The sequence below is a fragment of the Peromyscus eremicus genome, chromosome 9 (genome assembly GCF_949786415.1).
Source record: "Peromyscus eremicus chromosome 9, PerEre_H2_v1, whole genome shotgun sequence".
In the NCBI taxonomy this organism is placed as follows: Eukaryota; Metazoa; Chordata; class Mammalia; order Rodentia; family Cricetidae; genus Peromyscus; species Peromyscus eremicus.
In genome coordinates this window covers 52,552,007-52,570,479 of record NC_081425.1, presented here as the reverse complement: position 1 = coordinate 52,570,479, position 18,473 = coordinate 52,552,007, and the positions used below count along the sequence as shown (strand labels likewise).

Here is an 18,473-nt window from a genome sequence, read left to right as displayed (position 1 = left end):
GTACAGTCCTTATCTTGGAAGAATTTTCGTTTGTAAACAGAGTTACTAGGTAGTTTTGTGAGGGGCGTTATTTAGATACAGGGCTCTACACCAGCTTGATTCATTTTTAGTTTATTTTTAACCCCTTGCTTGTGGGACCTTTAGAAGATCTGCACTATTCCCGTAGGCAATTTCAATTTTATCAGTTGTGATAAAGTTTTAAACCCCAACCAGATTCCAGAGACTGGCTTCTTCTCCCGCCCTTGTCTCAATTTTTCTGCCTTGCTTCAGTGCACAGATGTGATCCTCGGGCTGCAAGGCGAGCAGTTTGGGTTTGCTGTTCAGAATCGTCTACCAGAGAAGGGACGCGAAACCGGAGCGAGATGAATGAAAGTTCAGACTTCAACTTTTAGTTTTCAGGTAAGAGGCTGGATTCAGCGAAAGCCTTAATCCTGGTAAACCATACCCTGGGGGAACTGAATGCAGGGCGGAGATGTTAGAGGGTGCAGAATCTTCTGGAGAAGAGTGCGCTGTCTGGAACGCGCGGTCCCCAGCGCGGCCAGACCCAACCCATGCAGATCCACCTCCCTCCCCCGGCCGCACTCCACCCCTCTCCCTGTCCCGGGATAAGCCGAGGAAGTTCAACAAAGGGTGGAGGCCGGGCTAAACTGGAGGCCGCCTTTGGGGCGAACGAGGGTCGGGGGAGGGGTTTGCGTCGAGTTTCTCTTTAAAAGCCCCGGGGGCGAAAGCCTGCCCAGAACTGTAGCCCGCTGCAGCCCGCGCTTCGCCTCGCTTCTCAGAGGGTCCTCGGCGATCAGCATGGAGAGGGGCCACTGCTGAGAGCCCAGTCCCAGCCTGGCCACCACGGAGCCCTACTGCCAAGTAAGAGCGCTTACCCCGGTCACCCCCTTTTCTCTCGCTGCCCGAAGGCTAATGGGAGCACGCAGACTCCATCCCCTCTCTTCCTCCTCCCATGGGCCAGCTCCGGTCAGGAATGCAGGAGGACGTGCGGGCTGACAGGTCCCCCCTCTCCCCCGCGCCCCCCCCCCCATGCCAGCAGCCCCGCCTAGTTCCACCTTGGGAGGGTCCCCGAAGGCGGTCAATTTACCACAGGAGCTGGGTGCTTGCTCCTGGGGACCCTGGGCGTTCCTGGACAGAGCGTGGGACCTTGGGGCGCACACTGGATGCCTTCTAGGGTGCAGAGTTGGGAAGGGGCGTCTGGAGGCTGGGCCGGTGGCCAGAGTTCTGGCTTTTGATATACGGAGCTCGTGGCGGGGAGGGGGCAGGGAAGACTCTAAAGTGTGACTGTGAGTGTGATTTTGGGTACCGTGGGGTCTAGTGCCCAGCAGCTGTAGAGCGCACAGCTTGCAACTGTGTATTTTACCCAGCCTGCTAGAAAGGCTCGAACAGAAATTAATGAACAGAGCGGGAGAAAGGTCCCCGCGCCGAGTATTCATTCGCAAGTCGTCCTGGGAACCTCTCACCACCGTTATCTGAGACTGAGCAGTAGGAAAAAACCTGCACCACAAACACGCAGACCTTTAGATCCCTCTGTCCTACCCGGACTCTGGGACTCTGTTCCTTACTGGGGTCCTCGTTCTGCACCTTCCCCAAGTCTTAGAGCCATAGGTTGTGGTGGCCTGGCTAAAGTGACTCTTTTCAAACCCAATAGAAATGATTGAACGAAGCAAACATTCCTTTCTCTCCATCACTCCCTGTCCTGCCGCGACAAAGAATACTGAAAATCTCCCAATCAACCAACCACAACAAAACGGACTGCAGGGGTGGAGGGGTGCAACTGCGTGGCGTAGGGGACTGAGTTACCTCATGTGGTTAGGAAACCTCAAGTTCAGATGAGAGATGCACGACGCCAGACACGCCCAAATTAGTTTTATCTCCTAAGTCCATGGTGTTGAAGAGATGCTCAAATCAGCTCAGTGGATACTTTCCCCTTCCTCATTGAAGTGCTTAAGTTCGACAGTTCTGGTTTAGTGTTGAGGACTCGAACCTCTGTCTCTTAGCTGGAGCCCTCCCTTACATCACCGCTTGCTGTGTGTCAGCCCATTTGTCATCTTTGGAGAATTAGTAATGCATGGTGTCTTGTGTACTTAATTGGCCAAGGACTGGCTTGAGGGAGGATGCCTTCACTTTCTGGGTCACTTCACACATAAGAGCTGGACTCACTGGATTGCTCTTACCTTGGAGAAAATTATGACTTCTTTCTAGCCTTTCCCTCATCCTACTCTCTAGTCCTTGGAACATCTGGTAAACCCATGACAAAATATGTGAAGCCCAGGAGCCCCTGTGACCTTTGTGTGAAAAAGTAAAATCACTTACACATTAAGTGGCAACACAGAAAATAAAATTCAGTTCTAAGGACGAAGCCCACGCTTGAGCCTGACAATCTGAAGCTTTCCTGGATATTCTTCTAGGACAATTCCATTTATCTTTTTTCTTTTCAGCTGGGAGCCTCTCCTGGCCTCTTCCCTAACCCTCTGACCTCTGGATGATTAGTTGGGAAGAGCTTTGTGAGGGAAACAGACTTTCTGGGCTGTGGATGTAATCATCAGAAAGCTGACTAATGCCCTAGAAAATTCTACATTGTTTACTTAAGTTGTTTTATGCCGAAGATGTTCAAATATGCACTTGAGAGACTTATGAATAGTTACGTTCTTCTCATTAGTCCCAACATTTTGTCCCACTTACATTATGTCCCTTTTTTTCTTTTCTCAGTTTTTTAAAGCAAGACTTGACATCATATGGTTTTATCCATATATATGTACATATATATATATCTCCATATATCAACACAATCCTGAAAATGTTGGATCACTATGATGCTATTATCACACTCAAGAAAGTGAACAAAGATTCTTTACTATCACCCATTACTCAGTCTGTGTTATATTTCCCTGTTAAGTTTCCTCTAATGTCTTTCTGGAGTTGAACTGCATCCCATTGCTTTGTATAATGTATTGTATTCCTATTGTATGGTATTGCTTTCAAGCCACTTTTCTATCTACTCTTTACAAAGTCCCACTAAAGACTGAGATGAGTAGTGTTTAATTCATTTTACCCTTAAGGAAACTTGGAAATGCAGACATTGTCTTTGCAATGTAGCTAGTTGCTGGGTGATTCCTTGGATAAAGGTGAACAATCTTCTAGAATATCAGCGTAGAGTGCCAGCAGCTCCCTTGGCCCCTTGGCCTGCTGCACCTGGAGCTTATCACTTTCTGTCAGAAGACCCTTTGTAATTAATCATTTGGAGCTGGAGATAATGAGCTACCAAGTCAAGAAGGCCGGGTTTGCTGTAGGAAAGCAGTGTTCTTCTCCGGGTTGAAGACACGTGCCTTGTCCAACTAGGCAGCACCAGCTTTGCCCTTCTTCTGTGGCTTCTTGGTCTAAAAGTAGGATGAAGGAAATGACCGTGTCTGGTTTCTAGAAAAACAAAGACCTCAGAGGAGGATTTGGGAGAGGACAATCACTGCTCTTTGAGCATCACCTGAGTGTTTTGGCTGCTGGCATCTTTCATACTAATGTCCCTAACTCCTATGACAGAAAGAGGAAGAGGACTCTCTGTCTCCCCACTAAAGTCTCAAGTTCCCAGACATCTTAGTTTATTTTGTTTTTGTCTAGTGAGAGTTCGTAGCACCAGAGTGTTTTGGTATTCGGAATTTCATCACTTATGTTTATTTGCTTCTTAAATGCAGTGTTAAGTCATTTTACACCTTATTAATGATCATAGGTTGGGATCTTCCTTCCTCGGCAAGCAGTGTGGGAAAAAAGAACTTCTTGTTTCTGGTACTCTATGTTCCTAACCCCAGCAGGACGTTTTGAAAAAGCATTGGATAGAGGTAGGAGAGATGGCTCAGTGGTTAAGAGCATTGACAGCTCTTCCAGAGGTCCTGAGTTCAATTCCCAACAACCACATGGTGGCTCACAAGCATCTGTAGTGAGATCTGATGCCCTCTGCTGGCAAGCAGAGCACTAACACATAAACTATAAAATAAAAATTAAAAAAAAAAAAAAAAAAAAAAAAGAAAAAGCATTGGATAGTCTTAGCACTCTCATCCAAATCAATTGACTGTAGATGAGCAAGTGTATTCAGGGATTCTCAATTCTGTGCTATTGATCTGTGTCTGTCTTTAAACCACATCGTCTTGGCTGTTAGTATGTTTGAAACCAGAGAGCGTGCATGTGTCTTCTAACTTTGTTCTCTTCAGAGTTGTCTGGATGACTTGGGATCTCTTGCAATTCCATATGTAGTTTAGGAATGGTTGACTGTCAGTGTCCACAAAGATATCAGCTAAGATCAGGACTGTTGGATGGATAGGTCAACATGGGGAGTAGTCTCGTTGTTACAAAGGAAGCCTTCCGGTCCATGAACATGGGACATTCTGCCGTTTGTTGAGATGCTCGTTAATCTCTTTCACCAACACTTTGTATCTTCAGGGCAGAACGTCTGTGCTTCTTTTGTTGGTTTATTTCTAGTATTTTATTAATAGTATGGATGCTATTGGAAATGGGGTTACTTTCTCCATTTCATTTTTAGTTTACTCATTAAAAGCAGGTAGAAGGGGCTGGAGATAAGACTCAGCAGTTAGGGCCTTTGTACTGCTCTTGTAGAGAACAAGAGCTTGGTTCTTAGTACTCACATAAGGCGGTTCACAATTACCTATAACGCTACCTCCAGGGGATCTGAAGCCCTCCTCTGACCTTCACAGGGGTACACAATTATAAATAAATAAATAGTATATAGAAATATCATTATTTTGGATATTGATCTTGCATAACCCTGATGAATTCATTCACTGATTCTAATAATTTTAGTAAACTTCTTAGGAATTAAAAAGTATTCTATTTATGTGTGTGCATGCACATGCCTCTACACACACGTGAAAAATCAGAGGATAATTTTCAGGAGTCAGTTCTCTTCTTCATTGTGTGGGTTCTGGGGATTGAAACTAAAGTCACAAACCTTGTTGAAGGCAAATGCTTTTGCCTCCTGAGCCATCTTGCTGGCCTGGTTCCTCGGGATGTTTAAAAGTGTGCATGTGTGAGTACATCCTTAAATAGGAACATGGTGTTCATGAGGTGGATGTGTGGTCTTCTAGAGAATGGCAAGGCCAGAGGCAGATAAATGTGAAAGCAGGTACGAAGAGATGTGTGCAAATCCCTATGGCCAGAGAGCTCTGGGAAGCAAGCAGATGCTAGTTCTTGTGGTGCTAAAGAGGACAGAGGCTTGCTAAAGCTGGCACTGAGAGCCAGGCTGTGACTACAGATACAGGAGGACTATTAGAATCATCTTAGGAGAAGACTTTCAATGTTGATCGGCAGCAGTGGTAGCTGAGAAAGTCCGTTCTGCTCGGTACAAATGCGAACTTTCAGACCTTTGGGTACACGCCACTAGCCTGTAGATGCCATTATCCTGAGTGAGCACTGGAGTCTTGGTACCAGCTGGCTTTGTGCAACTGAGCCCAGCCAGCTTCGCTGATGTGGCACTTGGTGCCTGTTGCCGATGCTCTCTGGGCTCTCTCGTGGGAGGCAAGGCTGCCATGGGCTGCACAACCCCAGGTCTGAGGCTTTTAACCAGTTTCAGCATGGCACTCCTACTCTGGCATATCCGGGCACTTCCAGAAGAGCTGAAGATGTGGCTGTGGTCTCTGCTTGTGAGCCCCGTTACTGGTCCCTCTGGGTTTGGCTATCATGGAAAGAGCACAAGACTGAAACAATGGACTGTTGGACCAAGCTGTGCCCCTCGGACCCTCAGACAAGGACTTGGTCTGGCAGCTCCTGGGAGACGCGCAAAGTGTACAAAGCCAAGGCTGAGTCTCAGTTTGACGGTCAGGCCTTCTCTCAGATAGAGAGTCTGGGGAAGAATTCACTTAGGGAATGAGCCAGTGGACTGTCTCCCTCACCACTTCTGATGGGTCATCCCCTCCCCAAAATGATTTGTGTACTCCCCACACTAGGACACCCACCATCTTCCACCTAACACACTCAGTTCACCCCAACTAGCTGAGCCCCTCCGTAACTGTGACCTAGACCGACCCTGAGCACTCCACCCTGGGGGATTAGCATGAAGTCTACTGTCAGTTTCATCCCTGGGGACGCCAGGCTTGTTGGGAATGACTGGATTGCTTCTCAAGTCTGCATATCATCCTGGCCTCCAGTCTCATTTCTCCCTGCCTACTTTTTATGAACTTCCATCTCCTTTGAAGAGGCATGGAAAGTCAGACCAATCTGATTAGTCCCAAGATATTAGTTAGTTCTAAGATACGGTGTGTGTGTGTGTGTGTGTGTGTGTGTGTGTGTGTGTGTGGTGTGTGTGTCTGTGTCTGTATGTGTGTGTGTGTGTGTGTGTGTGTGTGTGTGTGTGTGTGATGGTTAAAACCTGCTTCCTTTGTGTCATGTTAATAGTGGTTGATAGGAGGCCATATGAACAATAAGACCTCTATGATCCCATATATAATCTAATGAAACCATGTAAAAAGTTGGGCATGGTAAGTTGGGCATGGTGATGTGCTGACAAAGACAGGTGGATGTCTGGGGCTCATTGGCCAGCCAGTTTAGGCTACTTGAAAAACTTCAGGCCAATGAGAAACTGTATCTCAAAAACCAATATGGATGGAGCCTTGAGAAACAACACCAAAGTTGACGTCTGACATCAACATGCATGTGTGCATATATACATATGCTCTATCACACATATATGCACCCATACACATGCACACAAACACAAATTTAATTTCAAAAATATAATACAGATGGAGTGGTAGATAGATAGAGTGATGCTCCTCCTGGATTTTGCCCAGATTGTTCCCAATTTGAGATTATATTAGTCATCACCCTCTGAGCATTGGCTATGAGCCAGTCACTACTCTGGATACTTTGAACCTTTTATGTCACCCCAAGGACCCTATCACTCTTCTCTATTTGCAGAATCTGAGGCTACTCTTAGATGCCAGCATCCTGTTCTTCTTGGTATTATCTTGTATCCAAGCCATGCTTCCCTTTACCTTGAGTGATGGAGGTTGGCTATTTGAACCCAGTGTGCATCCTTGCCTTGTGAGTTTCTGTATGGCCTTTGAATCTGATTGTGAGTGTCCCTACCCCTTCACTGTGGGGAACATGCTGGAGAGATGAGGTATGTCACTTCATTATTACGTGTGTGTTATACATGTATGCACACCTATGTGCAGGTGTGCTCACCAATGCAAGTGCACGGGGAAGCCAGACGTTGATGTTGGAAGGCCGTCCTCAATTGCTTCTATACTTTATTTTTTCAGACAGGATATCTTATTGATCCTGTAGTTCACAATGTCAACCAGGCTGGCTGAGCACAGAGCCCTGGGCTTCTTCCCCAAGTGCCAGGGTCACAGACACAGGCTGCTGTGCCTGTGGGCCCCAATGATCTCAAGTCTGATCCTCATGTTTGCATAACAAGCGTTTGACCCACTGAGCCGTCTGCCTGGTCCCTCCATGTTAATAATGGTTGGTGGGAGGTTTTATCCTTTCATCCAGTCCAAGAGTTTCCAGTAAGCACATTTGAAAGTGTTTGAAATTGTTCCTTCAACCTCCCCTGGGAACATCCTGGTCAAAGTAAGAGTCCACCTCAAGCCAGAGGTGGACTGTGGGGAACCCTGACTGGTCACAACAAATTAGGCCAACAAAGCCCTCATTTTGAAGGATGAAAAATATTCAGCTTTGTATAGCTACTTTCTCACCACCTCACTGAGCTCTGAGCATTCCATTTGTATAACCAGAAATAGACAGGACTGAGGTGGAATTCAGGGCCAGGGGCAAAATGAATCAGGCCCAGACCAGTCTGGTGTCTAAAAGTCTCCATCTGTGTCTGAGGCAGTCACAAGGGCTTGCCTCATGCTCCGAGTATACCTCGTCTGCCCAAGACAGTCGTCCTCCACAGTGTAGCCAGAAACAGCCCCAGACCACCACTCGGAAATGCAGTCTTGGCCCCGAGTCCAGACCATTCATCTCTCCTATTGGCTTCAGCAGGAATCCCAGTCCAGTGAAGGAGACAATCCTCACCTCAGCCCCTGATCCAAAATCTGAATCTCTAGAGATATCAAATAGAATATTCTGGTTGGTGACAGTTCTGCTGAGCTCTGACCCTGTTGTTCAGCAGTGGCATGGACCACGCTGCTCTCCTGTGGTGAGGTTACTGAGGCAGCAGATAGGAATGGGTGCTCAAAACCCAGACATAAAGATATGGACTGGGGAGATGGCTCAGCGATTAGGAGCACTTGCTGCTCTTCCTAAGGATCTGGGTCCAGTTCTCAGCAACCACCCACATGGTAGCTCACAACTGTCTGTAACTCCAGTTCCAGGGGATCCAATGCCCTCTTCTGACCTCTTTGGGTATCAGACACACATATGGTACACAGACATACGTGCAGGAAAAACACCCATGTACATAAAATTTTAAAAAATTAAAAACCTTTTTTAAAAAATTAATAAAGGTGTGTTGTGAAGAATGAGTAATCTGACCAGAAGGCAAGTCACATACAGTCACACACAGTCACATAGAGTAACACATAGTCACATATAGTCACACACAATCACATAGAATAACACATAGTCACATAGAGTCACATAGGGTCATACACAATCACATAGAATCGCACATAGTCACATATAGTCACATAGAGTCACACACAGTCATACACAGTCACATACAGTCAGAAGTCACATAGAATCTCACACAGTCACACACAATCACATAGAATCACACACAGTTACATATAGTCACATATAGTGGAGGCCTACAAAAATCTCTTTTAGGAGGGCTCTAAGCCTTTGTTGGGGGCAGGGACAGATGTGAGGGTCAGAAAAGGACCAGATTCCACAAGAACAGTTTGAAAAGCCAAAAAGTCTAATGGCTGGATGCAGTGTATGATTTTATGTGATGTGTTCCCCCTCATCTGTGCATGGCTGGGAATTAATATTGCTATCCCCAAAACAGTAGCTGATGCTGCCTAGGCTTTGAGGAAGAAGTGCACTCTGGGAAAGGAGCTATGGCCCAGAGCAGTCATTTGCAAGGGGGATGGGATTTGTCCACGCCCAAATCAGGCACAGATGGCAGTGTCCAGACGCAGAGTACCACTAGTTCCATATTTTCCACAAAGCTCACGTGAGAGTCCTAGTTTGTATCTGTACACATTTCCTTGTTTTATAATAAAGTTTAATGAAACCTGAGCAGATCCTGGAAGAAAGTTTCGATTTTCTCAAATGATAAAGATTTTTTTTAACTGTGCTCCATAACTAGAGATTTAAGGTACTTATTTTCTGGTGTACCTCATCATCCTAGTTAGTAATAGAGTATGGGAACAGACACAAAGGGCAGCCTTGAGGAGTCATCATGAATTTACAGAGGATCAGCTGCAGAGATGGCTCAGTGTTAAAAATAGTAAAATTACTTCTTTATTAATTATTCCCTTTACTAATATATAGTACCCTTCTTTTTCTCTTCTGATTAATTTTGTGTCTACTTTGTCCAACTTATTTATTAATTTATTATTTATTACTTGGTTTCTGTTTTCTATCCTTTGACTCACTTTACGGGCATCTTTACCAATGGAGTGTATTTCTTGAAGCCTGTAGAAAGTTCAGTCTGGCCCACCTTGGTCCCACACACAGGAAAGTGTATCATGCTGCTTTCTAACTTTAGCTCAGATGACAGGTCATGGTGTATGGGGAAAAAACATGGTGGAAGGATAGCCTTGGAGATTATAACATGAACAAGAAATCCTACTCAGATGAAGCCCAGGCCAGAGTCCTCAAGACACATTGTCAAAAGGAAGTCATTAAGAAAGCTGTCACACAAAAGCATAAAAGATACCCATCCCAACAGATGCACAGTTCTTAACCTAGAAATAATACAAGAAAAAATGAAAAAAAGACACCTCTAGTGTTTACAACTCTTTAGTAACTGATTCCAAAGATATCAAAGGGGATGAAACGTGAAACAACAAATTCAGAAGTGCTCAGTGCACTGAGAGATGATGTGATTAGCGGTTGTTGACTTGAGAAGGCGCTGTAGGTCTGAAGAAGACATTTGACCATCTGCATAGTCAAGACAGGAGGTGAAAAAAGAATTAAGTGGAAAGTCAGGAACGAGGAGCTCAAAGAGTCAGAAAAGTCAGTTGATGGCTTCAGGAACAGGCGATCAGAAAGAAGGAAAAAATAAGAACTTGAAGACAAGACCTTAAATAAGTTAGTAACAGATAGAAATAATGAAAAAGCAAGAGACCATGTGAGAGCTTTGGGGTACCCTTAAAAGATTAAATATTTGGCTTGCTGGTATACTTGAAGGAGAGCTACAGGCTGAGGGCATAGAAACCTATTCCATAAAATAAAAAGTAGAAAAATGTCCAAATCTTGGTGACAATTTGAGCACCTAAGTACAGGAAACATTTAAACCCCCAATACTTTGTTGTGACAAAATATAGTTATATCGTCAAAAGTATAGAACAAAGAAAGAGTTTTTTACAATATACTCAACAGAAATGCCAAGTAACAGAGAAAGGCAAACTTACTAGACTAACAGATTCTCAGCAGCAACCCTGAATACCAAGAGGCCATGGAATGAGATATTCAGGCACTGAAAGAAATTAACTACCAAGACTATTATACCCAGCAAGGGTGTCCCTCACAGTCAAAGGAGAAGTAAAGATCTATGTCAAGACTAGACTAAAGGCACTCATAGCTAAGCTAGTAGACCACAATTATAGAAGATGGTAGAAAGAACCCTATACCAAGAAGAGAAAAATGTAACAAACACCATAAATAGAAAATATGTTTAAGTTCCATTAAAAAAATAAACATGCCAGTGAGAAGTAGGAAAGACTCAAGTATTACCAATGGAATAAACCCTCAAATCTGCAAAATAAAAAAAGAGAGAAATGAACAAAATAGATCAAAACTATTAAAGGAAAAATCAATAAAATGTAAGGACCAAGTATACAGGTGTACATAGGTTTCACTAGTAACCCTGGATGTAAATAGTCTTAATTCTCACACAGGTGAGCTGATTTAAAAAAGAAGACCCAGTAAGATAATACCTATAACAAACATCCTTAAACTATGAGGACACAAACAGAATGGATGGATGAAAAATGGCAACCCAAGCAAACAAATTCCAGAAGCAAGAGTAGATTAAATAAACAGACATAAAGACAAAACAGCTTCTTAGGTGAGGAGCGCTCCTATGCGTTGATCAAAGGAACCTTTTGTCAAGAAAAATATAGCAATAAATTTATATGCACCAAGCATTGGAGCACCTAGTCTTCTCAAAACAAATACTACTAGACATACAAGGGAAATGTACGCACTATATTAATATAATAGTGGATGGCTTTAATACGAACAGTAGCTCTATGCAGAACTAGAAAACAAAATTTCCTGTGACCTCCACAGCTTGATCTTAGAAACCCAACTGGGGTGATAAGAAAATGAAGAAAACAGACGCACAGACACAGACACGTGTATGGAAAAGCCAGGATCAGGTGGGCTCTGCTCACTCTGATGGCGCAGCACCAACTCCTTCAACAACCAGAACCAGTAGGAACTAGCTGTAGCAGGTCTCTAGTAGTCTCAGGTTGCAGTTATCTAGGAGGAAGAGGCTGAAGTTGCTGGGTTTTGCACACACTGGTCCATAGTTTGTAAACACTTGTACTTGAACACTGTCAACATTCACACTCAACTAGAGGAAGGCTTTGCCATTCTGCTCTCTGAGGTACTGGGGTCCTTTACATGGTGGTGGCCATGTGAAACAAAGCACGTTCACTCAGGACTTCATCTAATCTTTACAAATTCACTCCAGGCTTCCTTAGCAGCCCCGAAAAATTCATGTAGTAACACAAAGGGCCTGAAATAGCCAAGGAAACTTAATCAAAAAAGCAATACCTGGCTTCAAAGCATACTCCAGAGTCACAGTAACAATGGTAGCATGTTGCTGGCATACAAGCAGACATGCAGACCAGCGGAACACAACTTTGTCTTTAGTCAACTGTTTCTTGGTAGAGTGTTAAAAATATACATCAGGTAAGCTGGCTCCATGGTAACGTACGTGCTGAGGACCTGAGCCGTGTGAAGAAGGGTGTGGTGGCCTGTGCCTGTGACCCCAATGTTTGGGAGGTGGCTATAGGTAGATCCTAGGGGCTCACTCCCCAGGGAGTTTACCTCATCAAAACAGTAAGTTCTAAGTTCAATGAGATTCCCTGTCTAAAAGTGTAAGGTGGAAGTTGAACTCTGGCTTCCATACACATATGCGTGGGTAAGCTTGGACACACACACACACACACACTGTTAATAGCTTCTACAGTAACTAATAACAGTAAAGGGGAAAAGAGGATAGCCACATGTAAGAGAATGAACCTAGGTCCTTATCTTACCCGACAATCCCCTTACTCCCAAATCAAAGTGGAGAGTTTTGTAAGACTTAAACACTTACTTTTACTATTAGAGTAAAACACAAGGGAAATGCTTCAGGAAACACACAAGGATTTCCTGGATAGGACTCCACAAGTACACGGCAAGAAGCAGGCAGAAATTGGTGGCTGAAATTACATCACGTTTTCAAGGCCCTGTACAGCAGGTAAACAACAGAGTGAAGAGGCAGCCTAAAGAATGAGGTGGACTTTGCCTTCCGTTCATCTCACTATTAATATCCTCTAAACACAGAGAGAACTCAAAAAGGTTAAAACAAGTAGTCCAAAGAATGTCAGAACAGATCCTTATAAAGAGGAAATATAAATGGCCAAGAACTTTTTTTTGGTGGGGGGAAGGGGCTCATTTTGTCACACACAAATGAAAAGTGCAGCGAAATTCTAGGTCACCCAAGTGAGAATATATATATATATATACATATATATATACATATACATATATATATATATATATATATTTGTTAATGAGGATTTGGAGAAAAAGGAGGCCTCCTACACCATCCTACTTAGCTTTAACTATCAACTTGATACAACCTAGAGTCATCTGAGAGAAGAGCTTCAAATGAGGGATTATCCAGGTCAGACCTATCCCTGGGCACGTCTGGCTGGACGTTGGGGTTGCCTTGATTGTTAATCGTTGTAGGAGGGCCCAGCCCACTGTGGGTGGCACCATTCCCTAGGCTGGTGATCCTGGGCTGTATAAGAAAGCAGTTTCTTCTTTAAGATCCTGCTTGGGTTCTTGTCATGACTTCCCTCCAGGATGGACTGTAACCTCTAAGTTGAAATAAACCTTTTCTTCTCCTAAGATGCTTGGGTTGGGAGTGTTGACTTTTTCATCAATATTGCTGATTTTCTCCTGTTTCTAACTTTCCTGTCTAAGTCTTGAGTTAAAGGCATCTGTTTGTATCTTCTTCTAGGTCACTGATCATTTTTACCAGAAAACTTCAAATATTGGTCTGGCATTTTACCTATTTCAGTCTCTTTGAGTTCAGAAGTTAAGTTAGGTTCTTTTGGAGGAGCCATGTTGTACTCGTTTCTGTGTGGCGAGCTGTACGTTTATTGGTTGGATATCTCTTTGTTTTTGTTTTTGTTTTGTTTTGTCTTGTCTTTCAGTTTTCCAAGATAGGGCAGAATCTTCTTTTTGGGCAGCCTAGTAACGACGGCTTTATCCTTGACACCAAACACTTTGCTGGGGAACCATGAAGATGGAGCACACGGTGCCATCTTTTTCCTGCTCTTTTCCAGAATCCCTACTCTTCGACTTCCTCCATGGGTTTCAGAGGATCTTCCTCTATTTCTCTCTTGGGAATAAAGTTCATTTTTCTTTATTTCAATTCCCATCCTTCACTGGCTCTCACAGCCCCTTGTCTACCACCTTACCCAGATTCCCTTCATGAGGGATTTTCAAATCCTACTATCTGTACATTGTCAATTCTGGAATCAAATCAGAGACTCTGGTATATACTGGAAGGTTCCTGGGGTGCCAGATAAAGTGCTGTTGTTTGGACAATTGAAGTAGCACTGTTCATAGACATCCAAGAAATGGGAGCACATTGAAGATCTAGAGTCCCCTTCACCCTCTGATCTCATCCTTCCCTCAACTCTCCTAGAGCAGAAGGCCTTGGCTGATGTAGCCTTACTTCAAAGTCTTATCGGAGACTGTAGTCCTTTGTCCCATTGCCTTTGGCACAGTTTAATGCCTTAGTTTATAAAGCACAGACAAGGGGGCTGGAGAGATGGCTCAGAGGTTAAGAGCACTGGCTGCTCCTCCGAGGTCCTGAGTTCAATTCCCAACAACCACATGGTGGCTCACAGCCATCTGTAATAAGATCTGGTGCCCTCTTCTGGCCTGCAGGGATACATGCAGACAGAACACTGTATACATAGTAAATAAATTTAAAAAAATAAATAAAGCACAGACAATTGAGCTTCTACAGTATAATATAGTCTATAAAAGAGAATTTCTCGTTTTTAAACAATGGTTTATAAAAGCTGGATCAAGAAGGACCTGCCTAGGTTTATCTCAATTCACACTCGGAGAAATCAAAATTCAAAATTAAACCCAGCCCTCTGAAGTTCATAGCTGAGCATCAACCCACACTGTCGTTGGTATTTGAATAGCTTGACTGGGACCAGGATTTTAACACCAGCCTGAACCAAGATACCAACTATTCATATTTGACCACCAACGGTGGGCCAGAGATTCAAGAAACTTTTTCCTTGATTCTTTTTACAAAAAATTTCATGAACTAGGTGTTTCTCATTTTCATGTAAAGATTGTTTTTAAGAATGTATCCTTGGCCGGGCAGTGGTGGCACACACCTTTAATCCCAGCACTTAGGAGGCAGAGCCAGGCAGATCTCTGAGTTCGAGGCCAGCCCGGTCTACAGAGTGAGATCCAGGACAGGCACCAAAACTACACAGAGAAATCCTGTCTCGAGAAACCAAAAAAAAAAAAAGAATGCATCCTTTTACGTCTACAGGATTATTAAGACTAGAAAACCTAAGTAGACCTGGTGTTCCTCATGCTAATGAGCAGTGGACATGGAATTTGAACCCAGTCCCAAGTGGTCCTAAAATCCTTGTGTATGTTGCTTGCTGTCAGTGGGGAAGCAGCAGTGATCTGTTGTGTGTGGAGGAAGAATATGGGGACAGCCTGAGTGGTCACTGACCATTGGACAAGATTCATGTACAAGGCCTTGGGGAGGTGATGTTTCTGAAGAAGTCCTGGGACCCTGAGACCCACTGTGTGAGTGAATACTTTTCCACATACCTCTCAGACGGCCCTTATATATCCACATCTCTGGTCAGGAGGGCTTAGTGGACACTGTATTCTCAAGAGGATTGAATGTAGTGTAAGAATATCCTTAACTGCTTAATTGCAAGCCAGTGAGAAAATACTGGGGACAAAATTTATCACTTTCTGATAAACAACAGTGGTGAGCAACCCCCTTGTAGCAGTCACTGTTTTTTATTCCGCCAGTCACATACTTCAGTCCTTAGTCATGCTGCTCACAGCCCTCTGATGTTGACCTTTCCCGGGCTCCACCAGATGAGTCGTTAAGAGCATCTGCTGCAAAGTTCCCACGTATCACTCAAGTGATATTCAGTAGGATGTTCTTCAAAGAAGGTCTTATGGAGCAGACCCCCACAGCCTGCACAACCTCAGTATGTGTGGACCGAGCTGTGGAGTCTGCAGTCATCGGCCGTGTCCGCCTGACCCAGTTGGCCGACACCCCCAGCTCACAGACCAAGGATTCCAGAATCCCCATGACGTCTATGATGCAACTTCCCTGCTGTGGAGTGTTCTGAGACTCTGGATAGGAAGAGACACCTCAGAGGAGTTCAGAGGGATGCTGAGGATAGTTCTTCCTGCGGTCTGACCACTCTCTCAGTAGTGTAGAGATGAGGCTCCCTCTCTCCCTCCCCACCCCCCTTGTCTCTCTCCCTTCTCTTTCCTCTCCTACCCATCTATGCTGAGGCCAGGGGAAGAATTGGATGTCTCCTTCTATGGTTTTTTTTTGTTGTTGTTGTTGTTTTTTTGAGACAGAGTCTCTAACCGAACTTGAAGCCCTCTGTCTAGGCTAGGCTGGTTGACCATCGAGTACCCAGGATCCACCTGTCTCTATATCTAATACTTGGGTTACAGGCATACATGACCATGCTCAGCTTTTATGTGGCTGATCAGGATTTGGACTCAGATCCTTTTGCTTTTACAGTAAACACTTTTTAGCCCCTGTACCATCTCCCTAACCCCTTTCTTTTTCCTTTTAATTATTTTATTTTTATGTGTCTCTCTGTCTCTGTCTTTGTCTCTGTCTATCTCTGTCTGTGTCTCTGTCTCTGTCTCTCTCTCTCTCTCTCTCTCTCTCTCTCTCTCTCTCTCTCTCTCTCTCTCTCTCTCTCTCTTCTCTCTGTGCCTTCAGAGGCCAGAAGAGGGCGTCAGATCCCTTGGAGCTGAAGTTGCACACGGTTATGAGCCACCTGATGTGGGTGCTAGGAATTGAGCTTGGGTCTTCTGCAAGAGCAGCAAGTGCTCTCAACTGCCCAGTCACCTCTCAAGCCCTTGTCCTGACTTCTGGCAGGAGCTGATGGAGCAGGTCTGAAGAAGACAAGAGGTGCCACCATCCTTTCAGATGTCTCCATGTATCTGGAGAAGCAGATGGAGAATTTACCTTGTTGGTTTATGTTCAGGTGTCAGAAAAGGCGAGAAACTATCACTACTTCTGTTCGAAGTAAAGAGGAGCCTAGCACATGGGGTCAGCACAGCCCCACTGCTTTGGGTGTCTGGTCTTCTGGGATGCCTGGAACCTTACACTCTTGTGGGTTGGTTGGAGGCCAGCTTAGGGATGAATCATACAAAGCAGTGAGGAAATAGGAAAGGGGGGGCACAAAGACATGATCTCCAAAGAAAGAGTCTGGGTAGCCAAAGCAATGCTAATTAAAGCAAAATATTATGTTTGCCTATCAGTGCAGGGAAACCTCCGTGGTGCTGACCACAGCGGAAAAATGACTGTCTTTCTGTGAGGGCGTGTTGAAGTGGTGGCTTTTTTATATACTTTTTGCCTAGCTAGTTTACTTTTAGGAATGCATCCCAAGGCTGTACAACATTTTAGTAATGTGAATTTTCATTTCAACCATGTATACAGTGGCAAAGAAATTTAGAAGCAGGATTATAGTCTCTCTGCATGACTGAATGCTCTATAATAAATGCTCTATAATTGAAATTTGGTGTCACTATGGCAAAATACTAGAGAAAAACAACTTTAAATTTATTTATCTTTATTTTATGTGCATTGGTGTTTTGCCATAGGTGTCTGGTCCCTGGTACTGGAATTACAGACAGCTGTAAACTGTGAGGGTGCCGGGACTTAAACCCTGGTCCTCTGGAAGAACAGTCAGTGCTCTTAACCACTGAGCCATCTCTTCAGCCCTGAGAGACAATTTTAGAGATGGAAGATTTGTTTTGGTTTGTGGTTTTAGAGGCGTCAGCTCATCATGGTGAGAAGGGAATGGCAGAGAAGAGCATCATACATGGCAGCCAGGAAGCAGATAGTACCTGTGCTATGGCACTTCCTGTCCTTCATCCAGGAGACATCCTACTGGCTGGTGCCACTCCTCTCCCCCACTTAAAGTCATCCTTTCTGGACACCCCCACAGACACACGTGCAGAAGTGTTCTCTCCTAAATTCTTAGGTATCTATCAATTCAGTCCAGTTCACCATCAAGATTAACCACCACAATAATAAAAAATAACTATATAGAAGAAAAATTAGACGTAATGTCTGCTATATACTATTCAATTAAAAAGCAGGTGTGTGTGTGTGTGTGTGTGTGTGTGTGTGTGTGTGTGTGTGTGTGGTTTTTTGAGACAGGGTCTCTCTATGTAGCCCTGGCTATCATAAAACTCTTCTATATAGACCACACCCTGCCTTAAAAAAGCAGTTTTCACCGGGTGGTGTTGGCGCACACCTTTAATCCCAGCACTCGGGAGGCAGAGGCAGGCGGATCTCTGTGAGTTCGAGGCCAGCCTGGTTTACAAAGCGAGTTCCAAGAAAGGCGCAAAGCTACAGAGAAACCCTGTCTCGAACCGCCCCCCCCCCAAAAAAAAATCAGTTTTCAAGCTGAACATGGTGGCGCACACCTTTAATCCCAGCACTTGGGAGGCAGAGGCAGTTGGATCTCTGTGAGATCAAGGTCAGCCTTGATCAAGAGAGATCAAGAGATCTCAGTTTCCAAGGCAATGTGTAGGAAAGGATTCCAATTGGTTTTCAATCCCTAGTGCTGCAATTGAACCCAGTGACTTGCAAATGCCAGGCAAGCACTCACTCTACCCATGGGTGACATCCCCAACCCTTGTTTTTTTGACACAGTGTTTCACTATGTAGCTCAAGGGGGCCTTGAACTTGTTATGTAGTCCAGGGTTTTTCAGACTCTTGGTGTGGGGGCTGTAGGCATGCGCAGTGATTCAAATTTTTTAAAATCAGTAGATACAGAGTTAAGACGGAGAGTGAGCGCTGCAGCTTT

At 44.4% G+C, this 18,473-nt stretch overlaps 1 protein-coding gene across 1 annotated transcript in view; it reads left to right on the top strand.

Annotated features, from left to right (window-relative positions):
- Positions 1 to 641: 641 nt before the first annotated feature.
- Positions 642 to 18,473, top strand: part of Loxl2 (lysyl oxidase like 2) — an 85,440-nt gene continuing 67,608 nt past the window's right edge. Inside the window, exon 1 of the mRNA XM_059273393.1 lies at positions 642 to 861. The gene's annotated coding sequence lies outside the window, so the exon portion shown is untranslated. The remainder of the gene's footprint in view (positions 862 to 18,473) is intronic.